A 24,598-nucleotide genomic window follows, 5' to 3' on the forward strand; every position below is an offset into this window, starting at 1 on the left:
ATTGGGCCTGACTGTATATATTTTTCTGATTCTTTTTGTAATGATAACATGCAAAACGGTATTTATGTATTCTTCTGTTTTTGATATGACTGTACATTCAATAATATCACTTTGATTCTTTAAAGACTTGGGGCTGACAATGTGTCCTTTGTTTTGTGTGATTGAATGTAGTAAGAACAACTCATGTGGTTAAACAGGATTGGATCAGGTAATTGTATTTAAATAATTTAAACCTAATAGGGCCAATCCACGACGCATAAGTACCCCCTTTTTTTGCTTTGAAACCAGATATTTTTGCCCCAGACTGTTGCGCCTCCCAAGGAGCAGACCATAGCCACTGGTCAGTGGCCTTCTTTGTTAATATATATTCTAGAATGAAGAGGCAGATGAATGAGTTCAAGGAAGGAGGAGGACTGTGATTGTAAACTTGTAACTGATATTCACATGATACAAGAATAAAGACGTTCAAAGCATTGACTTCTGGTGGTAGATTCATCATACTTGATACAGTAGAGAATACAATATCACAGGCAAGAAGAGGTTCCTGATCTACCTGTCATGGTGCCCTTTGTTAACACTTGAAAGGGGCTTGAGCGCTCTCTCTGCGTTTTTGCAGGACGCCAGGTATTCTGTTGCTTAGCAATGTTCTACACTCAGTGCTGACTGAGCATATCAGTATATTGGCTTGGATTTGAAAATAGGATTACCCTTGCACCGACATTGACATTGCACCGGCAACAGAGATCATAAAAGTCAAGATTGAAGGAACTATCTATGTCAGCACATGAGCCGTGTTTAAAGGTAGTGGAAAGCATCCATCAATGGTTTATACGTGGTGCCCACGTAGGAACAGTTGCTGGGTTATCACAATCAACAAGTATAACAAGTATAACAAACATAATGGTAGCATCTGCTTAATTTTAGTTGCTTTGCTTTACAAATGTAACAAAACAAGCACATCTTCCTCATCAAAGTTGAACTAAACAACATAGAAAGGCACAAAAAGGCATACCTGATGTTAGAGAATGTATGTTATGTTGTTATGTTAAGTTGATTTGTACTGTGCACTGCTACCATTTGCATGGTCTACAGACGCTCACATGGCTGGGTAAGAAAGTGGGTTGGATATGTTAGTGACGGAAGAGGTATAGGATAGAGGTTTTGCTGTTCTGTTGGTGCTTGTAGAACCAAGAGATTGTGGCATCTGTGCTTGTCGGCTTTCTGAATGTGTTTGCATTGTGGGTACTGGGGGTGTCTGTTGGGGCAACATCCAGTGTCTGGGTTGTTTGTTCTTATGGCAGATGTGTGAGTTGTGTATTTTGTGTCAGGTCGGGCTTGCCCATTAGTTTGTGTGAGGTATGTGTGAGGTATGCTGGAGAGGAGCGAGGAGCAGGGATTGTTTAGCGGTTAGTACAGTATGGTTGTTTTATTGTTTTTCCCGGATCCATATTTATGTCTGTGGTGATATTGTGGAAGGTGCCCTTTTTAATGCTAATCACTGTGAGTTGAATGGCCAGGTTTTCAGTCATTTCTGAAGGTGAGGTGGTCTACTGTCAGTCTTATAGTCGGTCAAGTGGCACAGCGAGTAGAGTGCTCAATTTGACTTCTGTGCAGAGCTTGCTAATGCAGGTTTCGAATCCCGGCAGGGCCAAACACAGCCTTTCATCCTTCCGAGGTTGATAAATGAGCACCACATACTGTGGGTAATAATAAGCAGCACTCATATAACTGAGGGTTCATAGTGCTAAATGAATGCAAAATTATTATTTTGGCATTGAGTTACATAAATTGGATCTCTTTTGGGATTGAGTTACATACATTGGCTATCAGACAGGAAAATGTGGTTCTACCGAATTTCCTTTTTTCGTAGTGTTTTGTTTCAATTTAGAGGTCATTGCTTGATCTTAGGTTTCTTCCTGGTTTGTAGCAGTTGATTTTGCCTTGGAGGAATTTGGCTCCTTGTCCGTCTATTGATTTGTGGGCAATGCAGAGGGCTTTGAAAAAAAAACTTTACACAAATAAAATATAGTGCCTAAACATTATAGATTGTTGATACATAACGAAATAAGAGACAATGCAGCATTTGAACCGCCCCATCAGAATTTCTACAAAATCTGGGGCATTCGCTTATGTCTTGGAGAAGATGGAAAGCAGAGTTTGATATCTACTTGGAAGCAATAGAAGGTAAAAGGTTATCTGAATCTTCAAAAAAAGCTATTTTCTTGCACAACTTAGTCTCAGAAGGCCAGAAAGTATGCAGACACATGCCCCTGACATTGGAAGAACAGGATGGTGATGGCCTCAATGGGTACAAAAAAGGTAGGGGCTACAATGGAGAAACAATACAAAAAGAAGGAAAGTGTGGTATAAGAAAGGCACACCTTTTATACAAAGGACCAGTCACACAGAGAATCTATTGAGAAGTTCCTAGCAGCACTAAGAGGGATTGCAATAGAATATGGGAGGTCTCGCAACCTACACTTGATGAAGTAATTTGCATAGTGAAGAGTATTGAAAGGTCATCAGAGGCATGCAATGAATTAGTGAAAGATAAGACAAACGGAAGATGTGTGTGCTAAATTAAATAAAGGAGATACAAACAAGAATCAACACACAATATTCTGAGAAAGAACTTTCCAATATAAAGTGTTATAGATGTGGATCACAAATCATATTGCAATTTCCAAAAACTGTTTTGACATTGGGAAGATATACAACATAAATGGAAAAGCAGGGAATATTGCCAAAGCTTTTAGAAACACATTTTATAAAATGTATAAGCCGAGAGAAGTAAAAACAATAAATGAGTATGCAAACACCAGGTATGAGACTTACGATGAAAATGCAGTTATTGAAAATGAACATAGATGATGATTTGGGATTGTAAGGAAGGCATGGTATCAAAAAGTAAGACAGAAACAAGTGATCACAGATCAAGGGTGTTCATTGAACTTCAATTGGGTTTGAATAATGCCTATCTAATCCTAAATCTAAAGATGGGAGCAAGCTACGACCATCAAATAAAAATAACACACGCCTTGTTGAGTCTGTCCTTACTTCTAAATACAAATAGTGTGGGAAACAATGTTATGCAAAAGAAAGGTGTGCAAGAAATGATATGTCAGGATTTTGAGCTGTTGCCTTCCATTACCCTGGTTTCCAGTATGGGATAAGGTGGATCACTCAAGCTTAGCACAGTCTCTGGCTTCTAAAGCACGAGGATGCAGTTCAAAGCTTCAACATCATGGCCTTCTGTGTCAAAGTCTCTTTGCAATTCAAAGTCTTTTATTTCAGAGGGCCTGATGTAACATGACAAACATCAAACATCAAAGTTCCTTTACTCTTCGGATTTTCTGTTGACCCCGGGACCCCCTCTGCTGGGCTCAGACCCACTTTAACACAAAAACATCTCGGGTGATTTTCGCTTCAACCCAGGTGCCCATCCACCGGGCTCAAACCAACTTTAACAAAAAGCTTTCAATGTATCTCACTCTGCCAGGCTCGGAGCAACTTTATATGCTTTGTCAAACTTTCTTTACTCCAAAGATCAAAGACTTTCGACTGTGCGCAGGATTTTGCTCAACCCATAGCAGGACCACTTTGATTCACAATTACTCGCTCTCTTCTCGATATAACTTCTTACTCACTTTCACTTGTGCCACTTCTCGGCTGAATACCTTACAGAGACCTTCAATTGAGCACCCACGCAGTACCAGACCACTCTGTCAAAGGTATGGTATCTTGCTTTGAAAGTTCAATCACTCATCACCAGTTCAACTTTACATGCGTCTTTTATCACACACGTTTTTAAAATGTTTGTTCCAGCGCTTTTAAACCAATAGCAACAACCGAGAGGCGGGGGCCAGTCCGTTACATCAATGGCCCGCAACAAGGCTCTCACTCATTCCTCGCTCTCTCTCTTCCGGATGAAGCCCTGTCTGGCAGCGCTCCTGCCACCTTAATCCTGCTTGCGTTGCACTCCATTTTTGGATCCATGCTGATCGGGGTGAGCATTAATAAATTGTTGGGAAGCGCACCTTGGTGCGATCATCGAAACGTATTTGATTGTTAAATCAAGTACAAAAGGAACTTGTCACTGAAGATTCCAACTGCCCTTCAATTTCGCACTTTGCTCCTCAAAACACTTGTTCCGGATTTCATTTTTTTTGCAAACTTTCTATCTCCCTCCAAAATTGCCACTCCATGTTGGCCACAGTGAGCCTACTGTTGCCTTTGCCTGCTCCCCCTACCATTGGTTGGATTGGTTGTTTTTTAAACCAATAGCAACAACCGGGAGGCGGGAGCCAACCCTGCACTTTCTCTGTGCCTTCTAAAAATACTGGGTCCATTTCACCTCCTTGTGGCTTATTGCCAGCACTGACCATCACTTAGACACCTCTGATTTTCCCTCCTCACTCCGTTTTACCTGGCCTTTACTCTTTTTGATCCCTTACTGCACATTGTTTTCACTGTTGTTGTTCATCCACTCTCCTAATTCCGAATCTAGTGTTGCACAGGAGTTGCCTTGTGCTCATCTGCCCTGCTTAACTTGATTTTAGTTGTGACCAGTGGCTGCATGTCATTTTCACTGTTGTTTTTCATCCACCTGAATCTAGCCATGCCCAGTGACCACTGTTTCCATCTGCCTTGCTTTATTGTCCATTCAGCTGTGCCAAGTGACCACTGTTTCCCTCTGGCTTGCTTTATTGTATATTCAGCTGTGCCCAGTGACTACTGTTTCCATCTGCCTTGCTTTATTAGCCATTCACCTGCGCCCAGTGACCACTGTTCCATCTGCCTTGCTTTATTGTACATTCAACTGCTCCCAGTGACCACTGTTTCTATCTGACTTGCTTTATTCTATATTCAACTACACCCAGTGAACACTGTTTCCATCTTCCTTGCTTTATTGTACATTCAGCTGTGCCCAGTGACTACTGTTTCTATCTGCCTTGCTATATTGTATATTCAGCTGCACCCATCTGCCTTGCTTTATTGTACATTCAGCTGCACCCAGTGACCACTGTTTCCATCTGCCTTGCTTTATTGTATATTCAGCTGCGCCCAGTGACCACTGTTACCATCTGCCTTGCTTTATTGTACATTCAGCTGCGCCCAGTGACCACTGTTTCCATCTGCTTTGCTTTATTGTAAATTCAGCTGCACCAAGTGCCCACTGTTTCCATCTGCCTTGCTTTATTGTACATTCAGGTGCGCCCAGTGACCACTGTTTCCATCTGCCTTGCTTTATTGTACATTCAGCTGTGCCCAGTGACCAATGTTTCCATCTGCCTTGCTTTATTGTACAATCAGCTGTGCCCAGTGATCACTGTTTCCATCTGCCTTGCTTTATTGTACATTCAGCTGTGCCCAGTGATCACTGTTTCCATATGCCTTGCTTTATTGTACATTCAGCTGTGCCCAGTGATCACTGTTTCTATCTGTCTTCCTTTATTGTACTTTCAGCTGCACCCAGTGAATGCTGTCCTTTTGGCTGCCGTGCTTTTCCCAGTCAAGTTCAATCTCTTCTGCTTTTACCCCCTCCTTTGTACCCCCCTGTGTCTCCACATCCCCTCCGCTGTTATCTCACGCCCCACAGACCTTGTGTGCCTACACAAGCCCTTTAAGACGAGGTAACAATACTTTGAGATAAATGGGGATGCAGAATATACTCAAACATCAATAATTAAACTGACTCAGGAAGTTGGCAAAGTAAGTCTGTTTTAATATCAATTATCTAAAACAGGGAGTATAATGAACATCAACAAACTCACTCGATCTTCTCACTCAATGTATTTCATAAAAAACATAGCTTATGTACTAAAAACCTGTCATTATTGACGTCAGTCTACGTAGCAAACTACAAAAACCTACTTGGGGATGTGACAGGATTACAGGGAAGCCCTAGGTATACGTTCCATACTTGTTGGGAATGGGATTGGGTCTCTATCACCAGGTTTGGCAACTAAGCCCTCCTCTAGTGTAGGTGACTATGAATGTCATCAAATACATAGTGTCCCATTGGTTATACAAACTATAGGGCTATCTACTATGTGGCCCTTCATAACTGGTTGGCACCCTTGTACCCCTTTGTAATATTCCACCTACGCAAGCAGCACGCAGGCTATCATCTGGGTGCTGGTGGGGTGGTCATAACCATAGCTTCCCAAAAATTAGCCTATCATCTATCATCACTTTTGCAGTCTGCCAGTCAATTATGGCTTTGGACTTGACCTTGGAAATATTCTCTGTGCCTGAAAATAAGAGGGAGTATAGGCATACTCTGTCTCTTGGTTTTGGTAAAGCTCAACTCAGTATCTATTTGCATCCATCCACGTGACTGCAGACCATGTTCGAGAGTCTTTTTGCATTTAAAATACTATTAAATGTTGAACATCTGACGTCTTCAATGTTATCATTCCTCATCCAAGACAAGAGTTTGTTCTTTTCACATGATCTGTAACTACTGCCTGGACATTCAGGATCATGGTGGCCTTGACTTCCTGGTGCTGGGGCAGCCAAGCCTTTCTTTGATCCACGTCTGTATGTCAACTGCTTTTCCAACTGCGACACACTGAAAGCCTTTATTTCCACTGGATCTAGCTGTGCTAAAGTGCGTTGTGGAATCATCCATAGTCCATTCGTTCCTATGCACATACGTTTGCACCTCACCGCAATCTATACACACTTCTTCCGGGATTTCATTCAAATGGTCAATGGCTTCCTCAATGGGAATCTTACTTCCAAGATTCTTTTCGGTATCAGTATTTTCACCAGTACTGCTCGTGTTTCACACTCTGGCTCCCAACATATAGGCAGCATGGGGGAGGAGCTTTGGGTGGGGGTAATTGGTTTCAAGTCTACACTCCCCCATCTCGGCGATTCATCGACCACTCTCTCATCAATCTTCATATCTAGACATCCTCGTCTGAAGAAATGCTTCTTTGGGACCCATATCTTTATAACTCCTTTCAGGCCTCCTGCTGCTTTCACATACTCATCTTTATTCCAAGACATGTCATGCATTGTCCACTTGGACTGCAGTAGATCCATTTCTCCACATACTTCTTGTGGTTCTTCGCGTACAGGAACTGTGTTTCCTCAGGTGCATGTATACTGGCCTTCACATAGTCTCTGATTTCTTCATCTGTTAGCTCTTTAGCCGTCCATCCTGATTTAACATCAATCATAATCTTCATTCCTACTGCCTTCTTTGGAGTTGTCTTCCACTGTGTGATAATTATCCTATTCACACAAAATACAAGCAACACCATCACTATTAGGGCTACAAGGAACTTGAACATATCTGCCATCCATTGCGGAACCCACGAGAAGATTGATTCAAACCAACTGTAATCAGCCATGTGTTCCACTTTGTCTATCATCTGGATGTGTAACTTTGCGAGCATCGTTATGGCCTCTGTCAAGGTGGCATTCTCATCATCATGAGAAGATATGAATATGCAACACGATTCTCCAATTTTGGAACAAACACCTCCATCCATAGCTGTAATCATGTCCAGGACATATCTATTCTGAAGAGTCATCAGTCGTATGGCTCTCATCTCTTCCTTGATATCATTGAATCCCTTTATAGTAGTGTTAATCGCCTGCAACAATTCCCATCTGGTTATCTGTACCCACTATTTGCATCGGTCTGGATCCTGGGCAAGAAGATTATCTTAAATATCGATTAAGTCTTGCTGAACAATCTATGCTCATATGGAATGGAATTAAAAGCCTCTAATGACTTGACTGAAAATAGTTCACTCTCTTCATTCGATTCAGGAGTTCAGTTGATTGCTTCTTCCGTAGCTGAGCATCTGCTTTCAGAAACTCTCCAATTTTCAGGTCACTTTTAGGAATTATCAATGCTGGAATATGGAGGTTCACTATAGAACATATTCCTCCCCAATCTCTGGGCATCTTCATGTAACCTCTGGATCCACAAGCCCAGCAGTGATCCATTATCACTGCTGTTTCAATGCTCATTCCTGGCACATCAAAGATTCAACCACAATTCTGATTCTTTCCAAGTTTTCTTGTTCCATTGTTTCTGAAACACAGCTTTGCATTTTCCAGAGGCTCTATCTGCAACAGACCTCCTTTGTCTTCGACCCATGTCAGTAGATTAGCAATTTTAGTTTTCCACAATGTCAATGGTTGATTTGTAGCTGCCAATTACTACCCACGCTCTGCAGATGACCACTCCTTCCCATCCGTCTGGAGAAAGTACTGATCCCCAAATCTGCATTTGGCTTCTGTTTTTCAATCTACTTATTTCTTCTGCAGATTTCCCATGACTTGTAAGTCTTCTGTTCACTTCCCATCTGATTCCAGCCCCCTTCACTCCCGGCTGTTCGTATCTTATCACATGATTTCTAGTGTGGACTCCTGCTCTTGTCTTTGTGTCTTGAACATAATCATCTTCGTCTGGATCTGTCCATTCTGTTGCCCATACTAAAGAAGCTGTTCGGCCCATGAATTGACCTCTTGTTCGACAGAGTGCAATGTGTGATAGACAGTGTGCTCTCTACACATCTATTTCAATAGCTATGAATATCTTAGAATTTCCGATACTATAAGGCAGGAGTGCAAATGCATAGCATTCCTCCTCAGAGGTTTGTTTGCCAACTTCTTTCATACGCTGATACCACATGTTGTTACCCAAGCGTGCTGTACTATCTAGGTAGTCATTTAAATCATGATCATCCTCTCTTGCACTTCTCTTAGTTTCTTCCTTGCCTCATGAGCTCTTATAATAATCTCATGAAGTATGTCAGCATAATTCCTGCTTACTGGGTGAATCACAGGGACACTTATCGGTGGAATCGGTGTCATTACATGTACTACTGGTATCGGCACAATCACATACGGCCTTGGCAGTCTTACAATCATAATAGCTGTACCTTACTGCTGCATAGGAAGATATACATGAACTGCTGTATGGATCAACATAGTAAACAGTAAGTATCGTGAGGGAGAGAAGAATAACAATGAACAAACATCACATATATATATATTATGTACCAATATGTCAATTTTATACAGAACCAGCTTCTTGCACGTCGTGGTGCTCTCAAGTTGTTTGCTACATTGTTATTACTATCAATGTTGCCCATATTGCCTGCTACTACTTTTAGGAAAGGAAAAAAATATTTTTAATCAGCCAATCTCATAACATTTTCTGGCAACTGTTAAATCTGCTCCACAAGCTCCACAAACAGCTGGCTAATTGTAGGATAATTGACACGATTCCAAATGAATACAAAAGTGTTATCTTTGCGCCAAACAAGATGAGGATGAATTTCAAACAAATAGTAAAAGATCAAAGCCAGTAGATTGTGAATGTCAATACTCGACAGTACCATCCGTACTTTCAACAAGATGTTCAGGCAACAGGCAAACCTGCTCACAAATTTTACTTATAAGCCAATTTATAACAGGTCGATTCCTGGGATCTCTCAGAAATACACGAGTATTGGTTTGTCGTTCAACAAGATAAGAATGCTCTTCAATTAAGTAATAAAAGACCATTTCAAGCAGTTTGTGCGCGTCTTTGTCAGATATGACCACCTGTACTTTCTGTACTATACTCGGGTAACTGGAGGATTTGCTCAATTATAGCTGTGAGCAGCCTCCTTACGATTGGACCATTTTTAGGATCTTGCAGGAGCATGTGAACGTCAGCAGTTCTCCCAACCAGTGCAGGATATGCACGAAGAATGAAGAGGAAAACAGCAAGAATGATCAGATGAATGTTGCCATTAGGCTTTACCATAAGTGTCTCCAAAGAGAAACTCAGTGAGAAAGGATCAGGGAACTGCTCCCTTTTCCAGTCATCAAAGACAAACTCGAGATTTGGATTTTGTTTCTTCTTGTGGATCTCAATACTTCACAGTCAAATGTTTAGCAAACTCCTGTGGTACAACACCAATAGCTTTTTTCACTCCTTGCTTAGTGGCTACAAAGAGTGTCTCGAAAGAACCACAGTCCAATGTCCTCTTTATCTGTCTACAGGACAGTCCCTGCATCCTTCTTCCTCGTCATCAATCTAGTCTGCACGTGCTGAACTTCTTCTCTGTGGCTTGCTTCAAATGGGATGAGGGTGTGGGGGTCACTCCAGCCTAGATTTTGATGTCTCCCAGGTGCAACCAAGAGCGTTTCCCTAGGACCTTCACTGCCGATGGTGTTATGTCCTGTAACATAAAAGGACTGTTAAATCTGGGTTGGTGCCATTCGCGGGTAAAGTTCCTGATCAAAACTTGATCTCCGGGAAACAATTTTGGCAATAATAGTTCTTTAGTTCTGGTTGCTGTATGGTCTTCATCTGTGTTCTGAGCCTTTCACCCCGTTTGCTTGACTTGGTCTGAAATGACAGAGATACTTACAGTCATGCATGTTAAGTAGACACGTAACTCATCTCCTAACAATTCTGCTTTTGTCTGGGCATCACTTTTAGTCCTCGATGGAGGAGTGCGAGGCATTCTCATTGGCCCCCCCGTTATGAGTTCATTGGGCGTGAGGTGATGGTCAGAGCCTGGTTGATTCCTCAGTGCATATAATGCAAGAGGCAGGCAATGCAGCCATCCTTTTTTCAATGTTAACTTTAGCTTAGCTATCCTTTCCTTGAGCAGACCGTTGAACTAATTTGCTCAAACACTTCATTCATAAAATGTGGGCCATTATCTGATCTCTACACCTCATATATTCCCCATCTAGGAAATACTTCTCAAACTAAAAACACAATAAAATAGCAGATTACCTATCAAGGTTGCCAGACAGAGAAACTAGAGCGTAGGACACACCAGTTGACAATACTATGGCACAAGTGTGTGTGTTGACAGGTAGTGCGATAACAAAGAATATATGGATGAGTGCAAATCATAGTGATGCGATTCTTAAGAGGTGTGCAAGTATGTTATCGAAGGTTGGGTATTGATCAAGATTCAGAACATGAGTATGAAACCATTTGGTTCAGTTAAGAATTATCAATGGAAGGAGGTATTTTGAGAAAAGGCAAGAGAGTCCCTGAAGATGTGAGGGGGGGCCATTATGTTAATGCCCATATTAGCCACTCAGGAATGACAGGGACAAAATGTTTAGTGCAAGAACCCATTTGATGGCCAGATATGGATCGGATATTGACAGGTACTTCAGAGAATGGGTCCATCGCATTGAGAGTGACAAGATTCTAAGTACAAGGGTACCACCCCTAAATTCTCCAAAGATCCAAACTGAGCCATGGTCAATGGTCACTATGGACATAATAGGACTGTTCTATGGTCTGAGGACTGAGAATAAGAAGTGTTAATTGATTATTACAGTCACTGTCCGGAAGAAACATTTGTCAGGGAAGTTACCACTGAGACAGCCATCAATTGATGGCAAGAAATATTTCAAAAGTAGGCTATAATATGATATGATATGATGTGGCATTTATAACATGCCGATACGCAAGTGCGATGAGGCAAGGCCAGGTGACATTGAGATCGCGCATGTGCAGGGGAGCGAGAGGGGGCAGTGCAATGCATAGAATCAACAGTAAAAAAATAAATAGAATAAATAAAAACAGCAGGTAACCGTGCAGCCAGCTAGTGGCAAGTTCAGGGGTAAGTGCAGAAATCAAGTATCAAGAGCTGGTGGGGACTGTAGAGATAGAGAAACCACCCCCAAGTGCAAGGGCTGCCCGAGGAGGTGCAGGTGTGCAACTGGAGGGGGAGGGTACCTGGGACCCATGTGAGAGGGTAGCCAGTTGACCAGTGCAAGTCAGTCAGGAGTTTGGCAAGCGAGGAGAGAAAGTAGAAGCAAAGAGGAAGGTCTTGAGGTGCTTCCGGAACCGGAAATGGTTCTCATGAAGTTTCGGGTATACCGAAGGAGATTGTTACAGATAATGAAATGCAATTTGTTTCCAGTAAATGAGAAAGGGATTAAGCATTTAACTATGGAGTTATTTCACCCTGCAAGCCAACGAATTGGTGGAAAGATTTAACAGCATTTTGAAGAGTGTCATACAGTTGAGTGGAGAATGAAGCCTGAATCTAGTTTCACAGATTAATGAGATGTTGGGTGCATACAGATAAGGAAAACCCTTGTTATGAATAAATCTCCTTTTGAGATAATGCAGGAGAGACTTTGCAGAGAGATCAGATATCATGTATAAATAGAGGATCCGTTCAGGAGAGGGACTGGTGTGGGAGATACAAATGTGGACATGAGACGTGCAGGGGAAAAAAACGAGTGGACCAAGAGGGAGTTTTCCATTAATAAGAGAACAGGTTATGTTGGTATTAAAGAGGCTGATTAGGTGAAGCTAAAGATACCCTTTAATGTAAACAAAATGTTTTAAATTTAGCAAGCAGGTTAAGGTTGTTAAGGTTACAAGATCCAGCTTTTGACTTGTGAGGGACGCTGGTAGAATGTAAGTAGGGTTGCCAAGGTGAAAGTGTGATATATTCACGGTATTGGTGATGAGAGGTGAATCTGTTGCGCTCTGCTTCTCTCATGAAATGTTAAGTGAGAAGTGAATGGGAGTATGCTAGACTGAAGGGGCAGAAGAAGGAGGTCAAGGAAGGAGGAGGACTGTGATTGTGAACCTGTAACTGATATTCATATGATACAAGAATAAAGACTTCCAAAGGCTTGACTTGCTGTGATGGATTTATCTTACTTGATCGAGTGGTGAATGCAATAATGTTCTGATCCCTGCTGACCCCAGCAACAGTAGCTGCAAACAGTGCATTGTGATATATCCAGAGAAACATTTTCTGTTCCCAAAATGATATCATTTATTAGTTTGCTGAGAAAGATCGTCTCAATTCGGGATGCATGTGCCCCCGACAGGACTCTATCATCTACAGCATCCAGATGGCTTGTGCTTCAAGAATGTTGGAGACCGAACTCCACTATCAATAATAGCATTAGTAAAACGCTTTCATCCTGATATTTTGCACTTGGTAGACAAATATAACTACAATTTACATCATTCAACATTTTGCAAAATGCAGAGGACACAAGAAGCAAAATACAGAGAACAGACAGTGCTTTTTAGTGGGCGTGTTGCTGACTCGGGTAGAACCAGACAAAAAGTACAAAGAAGAATTCAATGCATGAAATAAAACACCAATTAACTGTGAATATTGAATTATAAAATCCTGGTTAATGGTAATGGTTTGCAAAGGATCATTAAATAAAGTGAAATTGCATACGGGTTCTGAGTTCTTATGTAAATTAAAAGTGGAAGTGCTCCCAAATGGGGGTGTGGGCGGGTAGAAAGGTTGCTTTCCTGTAGGAAATTCAGTTGCCTGGCCAATATTACATTAACTCATTGCAAATTTAGAGCTAAAATACGCAGTATTCGTTATTTAATCGCACCTCACTGTAACAGTGTGCCATCGGTACGTGCGAGTACATAATAGCAGCAGGTGTAAGGATTAAAAACAAAACCGAAATTACAAAAACACGTCCTTCACTAGGTTAGAAACCTAAAAAGGGTCAATTTTTAATGGGTGTTGGGGCAAATAGTGGCATAAAAGCAAGGGATTATGCTTCTCCACCTTCATTTCCCAGTCCAGCCCATTTTTATCTGTGGAGAAGTGGCACAAGATGGAGTTTACATCTACCTCATGGTTTCCTCTTCAGCCTTGCATGACATTTTCATGGACATGCAAAACAAATGGATGCCCATGGAATCCTCCTTAAATTACCACCTGCTAAATGTAGGTGGATTCCCTAGAACTGAACATAAAAGTTTTCCACTCCAACTTGCAATGTTCTGAATTGCATGAATAGGATGCAACAGCATGGAAGTGCTAATGTTGGTGGTCCCCTGGATGTTAATTCCATTTGTTTTAAAAGGGCACCAATATATGTATAGGTAGCTTCACAGATGTGTTCAGTTAAGAGGAGCATGTATGCAGTGCGCATTTTAAAGTCCCCTAGCAGTATCTCATTACACTGGTGTGGTAGGTGGTAGGTACTCGGATGAATTATACAGGCACCTCTGATGAATAGTGTGCAGCATCGGGACCCTGCATATGTTGTGTGTTCTTTTTTTGTGTGTGTGTGTTACACATTTGTCTGCTGGCACCCTTCCAATCCTCCAATCTTGACATTAAAGTCTTCATAGACTATGAGATTACATGGAAAGCTGTTCTATTCAACTGAAAGCTCAATCAGTATCAGCATCTCTGCTGAAAGTGCCTCAAATGCACAGGGAGGTGAGCAGACATTGATAAATCTGATGAGGGTTCCATCTGAGACTTGGAGTAATACCACTTCAACACTTGGGATGGTGAGTCAACTTGTGCCACATCAGCAAGAATGTTAGTAAGGCAGCTTATTTACTGTCCTCCAGAACTCCTGCCAGATACTTCGGTGGTGCCAGGATTATGTTTGTGTAATCTTATTTTTTTGCCTGGGCAAGTCACTAAGACTCTTGCTGAGCTTTAAGTGCACAGATCACCTACACAGTTATGTTCTATGATATAATGGGCCTCATTACGACTCAGGCGGTAAGGGGTTTACGGTGGCGTAAACAGCGCCGACCCTTACCGCCTGATTCCGAGGTCCCTTAGCGCCATGGAGGTTTTAACATAAAATCCATGGCGCTAAGGGACCTTGATGTTAATTACGCCACCGTAATTTACGGTGGCGTAATTAACGCCTTCCCCACTCCGATTATGCCCTATGGGGCAAAAATGGGAATGGGGAAGGGTAAATGGGGATTGGGGACTTACCGCCCCGCCAACCTCGGAATGGGGCGGTAGGTCCGCCAACCACCATGGCGTGAACGTAGTTTACGCCATGGTGGTAAAGGTACGACCCAGGCGGTAACTTACCGCCTGGGTCGTAATGAGGCCCAATGTGTAGTTTTCTGACATTGAAATTAACTGTTCATAGTTGGATAATTTGTTTTATTTTTTTTTATTGTGTATAACTGTGTTTAACAGTTTTTACAAAAGAGGCCTTTCCTTGTGAACTTTGTTTCTTTTGGGTTGGCTTGCGAGGGTTAAATCCTTTGATAGTGACCTTTCTAATGGAGAGAGTCTAAGGGAGAGAGTGCAGGTGAAGGCTTTGCAAGAGGTTTGCAATAGCAATGACCGGTTTTCAATTTAACCCAATCATCAGGAAAGCCCACCAATAATCTTCATCCAGCCTAGAGAATTGTGAGTATAAGTGGCCAACATGGGTTTCTCTGTTAGAGACTAATGCTGGACAATTGAGAATAAGGTGCTTCAGGCTTTCGATTGTGTTAGACTCAGAACAAAAGTGACAGGAATTTGCAACTGTTTTCCATCGAATTCCCAGTATCTCGTTCATTTTCAAGGTGTTTAGTCTTGCTCTCAAGAAAGTTGAGCAGATTTTCTTGTTTGGGAATTTTAGACGATAGTTAATAGGTTTGTTTATTTTTTGTGTGAAAGGAGGCAGGTGGCAGTAGACTTGTAGCTCAATGCTTTTGTCTGCGTATCACGCCAGTCTGTTTCCTTGAATTATTTTTCAGTTTTGGTTGGATTTGTCAGAAGTTTGACTTCTGTGCTTCCTATCTCTCCTAAAATCGTCTGTTTTTTACTGATCCACGCCTGAAGCATTTTATTGGTACCTTTCTTCATTTCCTAATGAATGAGTGTATAGATTTTTTCTTTGGAAGATCTTGTTTTCGTGTACAGCATCAGACTGTTGAGAGACACTGCTCCTTTGAGCGAGATGAGGCTGAGTTCTCTTCTTATCAAAGTCATCGGGGTGGAAGCTGGGAGACGCAGCAATTTCCTCCGGAGAAAACCTTCAAGTTTTATCCAGATGGTTTCGGGGATCATAGGCATGGCTTCCGCTCCATAAGTAAGGTCTGGAACCATCTTCGCCTTATAGAAGGTGATTGCCGCTTTGAGCGAGAAACAACCGTATTTTTTGTCCATCAAGATAATTTGATTGGTCAAGGTTTTGTTTTTAAGGACCAGGGTTTCTTGCCTCGGCAGTTCTCTAGATTTGTTACTGAAGGTGATTCCCAAGTATCTGAAAGTTTCAACTTCTTCCAGACGTTCTTTAGCAAAAAACCATGCACTGTGCACTTTCCGTTTAGATGATTTACCCAACCGCATCACTTTGGTCTTGACCGTGTTACTTTCTAGGTCGTTGTTTTTGAGATATTTATGCAGATTGTCCAGTTTTCTCTGTAGCCCGATATTGGTTTGGTCAATTAAGATAATATCATCCGTGTAGAGCAGTCTACTGACCTTTTCAGAGCCCAGGGTTGGTGGAAAGGCTTTTACGTCTTTTTCTGAATGTTGATAGTCCCCTGTGTAGGCATTATACAGTGCCGGGGCCAATGGGCATCCTTGCTTGACTCCGCGGCTAGTAGGAATGTTTGTAGAAAGTAGGCCAGTACCGTTGAGTCGGACTCTCATAGAGGTCTGCGAATACAGTTCTTTTATCGGTTCCAACAGAGAATGAGGGCAGTTCCAGTTAAGGAGTTTTTTTCACAGCTTGTCTCTATTGACTTTGTCGAAAGCTTTGGACAGGTCAATAAAGGCCAGGAAGGGAGGAGGTGGGCCTTCCAATACTTTGGCCTTAGAAATGCTCAGCGTGAATATGTTGGCCGTTTTGCCAAGGTTTTTTGTAAAGCCAGTCTGGAATGGATTCCAACCTTCAGATGAGGAGACCCACACTTTGAAGCTGTCCAAAAGGAATGATCCAAAGAGCTTCCCGATGCTGTCAAGCAGTGCGATGGGGTGATAGTTGTTTGGGTCGCCTCTTTCACCTGATTTCCTGATTTGTATATCAGCACCACGTTGGCGGTCTTCCAAGATGAGGGAATCGATTTTGTTGATGAACAGGATTAAAACATTTTGGACACTAAGATCGACCAAGGACCGGAGTTGGACTTCAAGGCCATGTTTGAAAGACCATCTGGGCCGGGGGCACGGGATGGCTTAAGCTTTCTGATTTTACTTTCGATGTTAGTTGTGTTAAGTTCGATATCCCATTTGTTAGCTGCTCCACAAGTTATTGCAGTTGGCTGCGGAGGTGTATCAAAGAGGTCTGAGAAGTGGGTGATCCAGGACTCTTCTGGCAAGCTGGTTGTTAGGTTATCTTTTATTGTGGGGCCTTTGGTTGATATAAGTGACCAAAAGGCCTTTGTTCGCTTACCACTGAGAGATTTCAGCATTGATTCTGAGTCATCTTGGTAGAGTTGGATTTTGTAACCTTTTAGCCAGTTTTTATATCGGTTGGTGGCCATCAGGGCTTCAGCACAGTTGGTAATGGAGGGGAATCAGAGGGCCTTTCTTTTCGCTCGTCTCATGAAGAGTCTCTTTTCTCTGAGGACCCGATTGTTACTGTGATGAGCCTTGGTTGATGTTTTGCCTCCCTTTTTTTGGACTTGGTACGGTAGCAGTAGCGGGAAGTAGTCTGTAAGAGCTGCAGCTTTGTTTTGCTTATTCAGTCTTTTGGCTTGGCAGTAGCTGTTGGTTATATCGTTAATTGCTGTGGCTTTCAATCGCAAACGTGTTCCCTTGGCGTTAGTCCCGATGTTAGTGGGCATAGATGGACGTGAGGGATTGCTGATATGTGAGGTAATCGCCCAAGTTGTTCTCAGAAGATTATGGTCGCTGTGCAGGGTGCGGATGACCTCAAAACCGATGATATGAGTCAGAAGTTCTCTAGAAATATATACATGTTCTAGAGTTGCTTGCCGTCCTGCTAGTTCCCAAGTAGGGATAAAGGGGTCAGTGATTTTTTTTTAAAGAGTGTAGGTTGTGCAGGTCAAAAGACTCCATCAAGTTGGCCCACTTCTTTCCTCTAGACAACGCATCTTCTGGCGCTGCTCTAGTATTTGCCTTTGACAAGGGAAGTTGTTTTTCCCATGCATTTGCAGTTCTTTTTAAAGCTATTTTGGAGTTCAAATCCCCACAGATGATTATGCTGTCAATTGTGTCGTCAATTCTTACCTCATCAAGGATGTCTTCAATCTTGGAGATAAAAGTCTCTGTCAGAAGTTCCTTCGGGTTCCAGTAGACGTTTATCAATAAGTACATTGTGCCTTTCTGTTGGGATGAGTATCGACGAATCGTAGTGGCCAGAATGTGAGGGTCTTCTTTTACAACTTTAACTAGTTTGAGATTGAAGCTATTCGAATTGCTGTTAGTAGACCCGCCCTAGGTCTACCGCAGGTCCTCTCAAGGCTGAGGAAAAGGCGATCTCGAAACCAGCGATCGTAGGTTTCTTTAGCAGCCATACTTCTTGGAGACAAAAGATGTTAAATGTTCCTAGGTTGATGTCAGAGGCGTATGTCAAGTGAGAAAAGCCTCGGGTGTTCCATGAGGCAAGGGTCAGACAGGGAGTGTCCTCCATATTTGATAACGTGATGGACTTGTCTGTGCTTCTCTGTCTTACTGCTGGTTGCTAGAATCATGGTTTTGCAGTTAGGGTTCCTGGGAGCCAGGCCCATTGATTTGGTTCTTCTTTTAAACAGATCAGTTCCTGATCGTTCACTGGATCCATGTGACTCTGCTTGGAGATGACCTGGTCGATTGTGATGTTCCAATTGTTTTGCAGGCCGGGCGTCACTCGTTCGGTTTCCAATGAACTCAAGCGACGATCTCTGTTTCGAGGCCTTGATGAAGAAATTCGGTTGTTCCTGGTTGATGGCGTTCTGTGGACTGTGGTTTGGCTCTTTCTTGTATATCTGTCTCTCGTTCTGCTGCGTGGAGTTCTTCTTTCAGTCGAGTGGGCAGAGTGATCTTTGCATTTGTTCCACGGAAAGTTTCTCCGATTTGCTTGTTCCTTACTTTGATGGTTTTTCTTGTCTTGGGTTCTACGTCGATAGCCAGAGATAGATCTGGCGGTTTCAGACCTGTGACCTTGTAATTTTGCTTTTAGGTTACGTTGGTTACCATGAGATGGAGATTTCCTCGTATTCTTTTAGGTCGTATGCCGGAGATCTTAGTTTGTTTTTAGCCCCAGTTAGTAAGATCTTTGTGGCAGGAGATTGAATGTGAAGATAAACACTGTCCACGCACTTCTTGACTTAAAATTCTACGATCAAGATCTACTCTGATCTGAGGTGTTTGAGTGATGGGACAAGGTGAAGAATTGCCATGATGTTGTTTTCTGTTTAGAATAAACTAAGGATCTTCTTTCCAGATGCATTCAAGGAGAAAAGTACAGGTTTTTGGAGTTCTTTCTGAGCGTAGTAGCATTGCTCTTTTGTTTCGACGGATGTTGCTTTCCTCCCTGTTTGGTTTGCTCATGTTTTAGCTTTCTGGACTACCTTAGGCTGGCGTCAGCATGATTTGTAGTCGGTTTGGCCGATCGTTCACTATAGTTGGTTTTAGGTCGTATTTCAGGACTCAGTCTTCGTGAAGTGTGGCGAATTTTCGGGCTTCTATTTAGATGCACTCTAGAGCTCCATCACGTGGGGTTCCTTTTCGGTGAGTCAGGCTGTGACTTGGGTTTAACTTCTCTCGTCGGTGTCCCTCTTTTGGGAGAGCGTGACTCGGACTTCGGTCGATTGGTTTTATTTAAATTTCTTGCTGGAGGGTATTCAGTTGGCTTTGGATCCTTGTTCTTTGCAAGAAGTTTTGATCTCTTTTCTTTAAGAGTGAGGAAGATCGGGCTTGGGGAGTCTAGGACTGGAATTTTCTGGGCCGGTTCATCGTGGCTCTGAGAAAAGGTATCCCGATTGGTCTTTCTTTTGCCTCTTGGTGGATCCTTCAGTTCCAAGCCATCCATATCCTTGGAGGCAGGGTTGGAATTTGAAGTGGCATCCATCAATTCACTTTCCGTAAGTGACCGGACACTGCTTTCTGAGTCCTAATCATTGTCAGAAGAAATAGGTGACCCACTGACTTGAGGACGCAGAGTAAGATCGATGGGTTTTGTCTCAAAGTCAGATGGGTTTGTTTTAGTGTGGAGAAAGAACTAAGCTCAGTAGTTTTAGTTCGAGCTGGTCATCTGTTCAGAGTCATCAGAGAGATCCCTGCAGGTCTTTCAGTATCTCTTTGAATTGATAGGTAAATAGACCGTACTGCGCATCCGTTTTTTATTGGTTTCCGGATCGGGATTTTCAGCTTTATTAGCTTTGCAGGCTCTTTGCCCAGTAGATGTTGCTTTCCCGTATTGATTATACCGGTCTCCTTTAACTTAGTTAAGGGTAAGGTTGGAAGGCCTGCCTCCACAAGTTTTGCTTGGTCCTGACCCTAAACTGTACTGGTTACTGTAGGGTGGGCCTTGGGTTTGGACTCTTTTGGGGGACATCCTGTAAACAGGAACGATTTAGCAGTGGTCTCTTCCGTTGGGTAGTGATCGGGCGTTGCGCTGCGGTTTCCAGTTGCTCAGCTTGTGAGAAGGCCTCTTTTGAAGGGGGTTTGCCACTGTCTTTTGCAATGATGTACCCTTCAATAAAGGAGAGTCTTGTTTGAATGTATGCCATTATCGTCAGTTGGTCTTTAGCTGTGTCATTGAGAGCTTCATAAATCTTGGTGAAAGGGGCCAATGCAATTGTTACTGTTGACATAATGGAGAACAAATCTGCTCTTTTTGAAGGGGTAGAGGCACCATTGTTAGCCGTAAGGTTGTTCAGTCTTGATGATTTCCTCAGGGTTTTAGTGACTGTTGGAGTAGTTTGGTAATCGCAGCTGACTGTGGTATTGTTTGTTGTTATCAAGATGGGGTCGGTGGCCATCACACTAGCAGGGTTCTTAGGAAGTAGAAGGTCTGCAGCCTTGTCACGTTCCAATGCCTCGTGACAAGGCAAAATATAAAAGCTCGAGTTTGAGATTTCAGCCGAATTTGATGTTTTTGAGAGCTTTCTGGTCGTCTTAACGAGTGATCTTCCGGTAGATGCATCTGGGTAGGGGGATACTGCGTTGTTAGTTGGTATGACGTCATTTTTGTTGGTTTGAGTTGGGGCCTTAACCCCTTCACTAGTGGGGGGCTTCCAGTTTCCTTTGGCAGATCAGACTTCAGATGCCATCTTTTCAGGAAGGCTATTTTCCGCAGAGAGTCGATCTCGAGCTCCTGAGTCTGGGCCGAGCCCAGATGAGCGAGGGAATTTTGGCTAGAATCGATGTATGGCTCCTGGCACGTCACTTCTCGTAGGTCTGCGTCTGACATCTCGCCTTTTTCTTCAACTTGTATTTACCTTTTTTTCGTGGAAAACAAGTCAACAAAGGATTTCGTCGTTGTTGGTCTTGTTGACTTTGATGGAAGTAGATCAGCTTTGTTTTTTACATTGGATGTTTTGTGGGCTGTCAATTTGCCACATTTTGGCTCATGTTTTGACTGATTTTGGAAAGGGGGCATTATAGGCAACATTGGTTTCAGAGGGCTCGTTAACATGCCTGGAGTTGGTGTAGAATGTTGCCCTTTTGAGTTGATAGGATGTAGGGGAGTATTTTGAAGGTTAAAGTTGGCAATGGATGATTCAATTTCATCATCTGAATACTCTCTTGTGGGGTAAGAGCAGTCATCAATTGTGTGGTCCTTGGCATAGCTATTTGGCGGGCTGGCCAGGTCCTCCTGGATAGGAGCGTAGTGGATGTCTGCCTTGGTAGACTCCTTAGCTGAAAGGAGTGCTTGCTGAGCCACAGTACCATTTCTCAGGGGAGGGGGGGGGGGTAAATTGCATACCTTCCCGAAGGTTGGAAAGCGGTTTCTTGTCGTCGGCCGCTTCGAGTGTCATTATTATATTGATGGAGTCAGGAGAATTAGAGAATGTTCATGCTGACTTTAATTATCGGTCAGGGAATGGCCTGCCAGTCAATTCCGTTGCGAGTTCAAGCTCCTGGTGGAGCAGCGCGATGCATGAAGCCTCGTGTTCCTGCACCAGGTCTACTGCTGATGCATGCATGGCTTCGGTCGAGCAGTTCCTCCGGGACTCCTCCTTTGCCCCTTCCTGTTCCTCCAATGACCGGCCCATGTCAACAGAGCTGCTCGCCGCCAACGCGACAAGCTGCAGGTTGAAGGCACCGCGTTGGCCAGGTGAGAGGGCCAGCGATGACAGAGCGGACAGCGTTGGAAGTTTAGCAGAGGTAATTGCAGGCAACTGCCGTCCCTCGCCCACCCAGGTGCCCCCTCACTCAGGACTTGGTGTTCAGGTGCTTGGGCGGCCATGCTCGAGGCGGGCGCTTCCTGAGGTTTCGTAGGGCTGAGTTTAACGCTGGAGGGAGATAGAGATGGATTTATTGTTCCTTTTTCTTTACTAGCAGGAGGATCGTGCAGTGTGAGGTCTTTAGGCAGGGTTTCGCAGGCTGGAACGGCCATGTCAGGCGCCATGCTGTTGTTGGCAGGCTGTTCTGCTATCAGTGCTGACACTGGTGGAGTGTGGGTCGTTGCTACAGTTCGTCAGATTTTCATTGCGCAAAGTTGCGACCTTTGCTTCAGTTGACTTGGGTGCCAACCATAATCTGTCTTCAGGATTCGATGATGATTCCTTTCTCAGGCGTGGCAGCGGTTTCAGCGGACTCCAATGTTCCAAGCCGCTGTCATCACTCCGCATCCATTGGCTTCTCAGCCAGTGACCTTCAACACCATTCCGCCGGGCAGGCATTATCTTTGGCAGTACACCCCTGGGCTGCCACAGACTGCGAGCACCTCAGTTCCGTGGCTCGAATGGGGTTTTTGAAGGGAGTTTTAGTCACGCCACAGACCTGTGCCGGTACAGGTGTAGTTGTACCTGTCTTAGAGCATTATAGTTATCTCCTAATTAGAAGTCTGGGTCAAAGTGTGGGAAAAATATCACACCCCACAGTCCCCAGACTTTGGATAGTGTAGATCAATAGCACTGAGAGGTGTATGTATAAAGAATGCGCCTGGATATGGTGCTGCTTACCGGTGGAGGCTTTGTCCAAGGAGATCCGCTTGAAGATCAGGCTGGCATGCCGCAGCAAAGCAGCAAATAGCCAAACAGTGTCACAAAAGGAAGGACGCCCTTAACGCGGTCAGGTTACACACCGCAAGGGTGTGTGGGATCTCCTTTTATCCCAACACTTCCTGAAGGGGGCAGAGCCTACAGTCGTCCTTGTCGCAGGGGCAATCGCTCACTTGCCGAGGGGCTTGCAGGAGTCTCCAGGTAGTTCACGAGGTATTCACTGGCTTTTCAGCAGCAACAGCCAAACATTGTCCCAAAATGAAGGACGCCCTTAACGCGGTAGGGCTTCACCATAGTAGTATGTCTTTTGTCATTCGCTTTAGTTCTTAAACCCTGTGGGATTCTTGACCTTCTATTAGCTAGCAAACCTTCTGGCTCCCCCCTTGACCACTGCCCCGCCTCAGTCCTTAAAGAAATATTCTTGTCCACCTGCGCTGGAGAACCTGCAAGAACCATTCTAAATGACTCCCTCAGCTCTGGGATCTTCCCCGATGCCTTCAAAGTTGTGCATGTCAAGCCTCTTCTTAAACACCATCTCTCGACCCCCTTAGCCCCAAAAACTACAGACCCATCTCGAACACCAGATTACTTGCAAAACTCATCGACCGATCAGCATACTCCCAAGTAAACGCCTTTGTTTTAATCCAACAACCTCCTCGACCCAGCTCAATCAGGTTTCAGACCACGACATACAACCGAAACCACTCTGGCCTCAATCTGGGATGATCTTAAGATCACTGCAGACTCTGAAGAATGCGCTGCACTAATTCTCCTTGATCTGTCTGCAGCTTTCGACACAATTAACCACTCAATCCTCCTTGACCGTCTCCACTCCCTTGCAATCCGTGGCACCACGCTCAAATTGATTGCCTCCTTCCTCAACAACAGGAAACAAATAATCCTCTCCCCTTTTGTCTCAGCTGCTCGCCCGTTTAATACTGGAGTATCGCAAGGTGCGTGCCTGTCTGCTCTCCTATTCAACTTCTATATGTCCACCCTTCCTGGAATCATTCACCTGCACAACATAGTGTGCTACAACTACGCTGATAATACCCAAATCATCCTTAAAATCCACAACTCAGACTCCAACCCCCAGCCTGACCTCGCAGCCTGCCTCCTAGATGTCGACCATTGGGTGACTATAACCCACCTCCTCTTAAACCCCACTAAAACTGAAATAATGGTGTGCGGCAACATTGAGTTTCTACCTCGTCCACTCCCTTGACCCCCTTCCATGGGCCAACTCCCCACCCCTTCGCCACAGTAAAAAACCTAGGATGCACTTTGGACTCGGGCCTAACCCTCTCCCAACAGATCAACAACGTATCTAAGTGTTGTCATTACCATCTCAAACTTCTCAGGTGCATTTCTTCCCCATCTCTCCTTCCCGAACAGACTTGACACTGTTATGTCTATTGTAATGTTGAGACTGGACTACGCCAACTCCCTATACCTATGGATCCTGGCATATCACCTTAATAAACTCCAACGAGCGCAAAATGGTGCTGCTAAACTGCTCCTTGCCCTGGGTCCAAGAGACCACACCTCCCATGCTCCCCGAACCTCCAATGGCTCCCAGTCGGACGAAGGGCCACTTTCAAGGCTCTGTGCATCATGCATTGCGGAGTACACAAGACCAGCCCACTATACCTGCAAGATAAGTTAAAACTTTACCTACCACCCCGCATCCTGAGATCAAGCACTGCCCTCCTTCTGGTGATCCCAACCACT

This window comes from Ambystoma mexicanum, chromosome 3q (genome assembly GCF_040938575.1).
Source record: "Ambystoma mexicanum isolate Mex_15411 chromosome 3q, UKY_AmexF1_1, whole genome shotgun sequence".
Taxonomy (NCBI): domain Eukaryota; kingdom Metazoa; phylum Chordata; class Amphibia; order Caudata; family Ambystomatidae; genus Ambystoma; species Ambystoma mexicanum.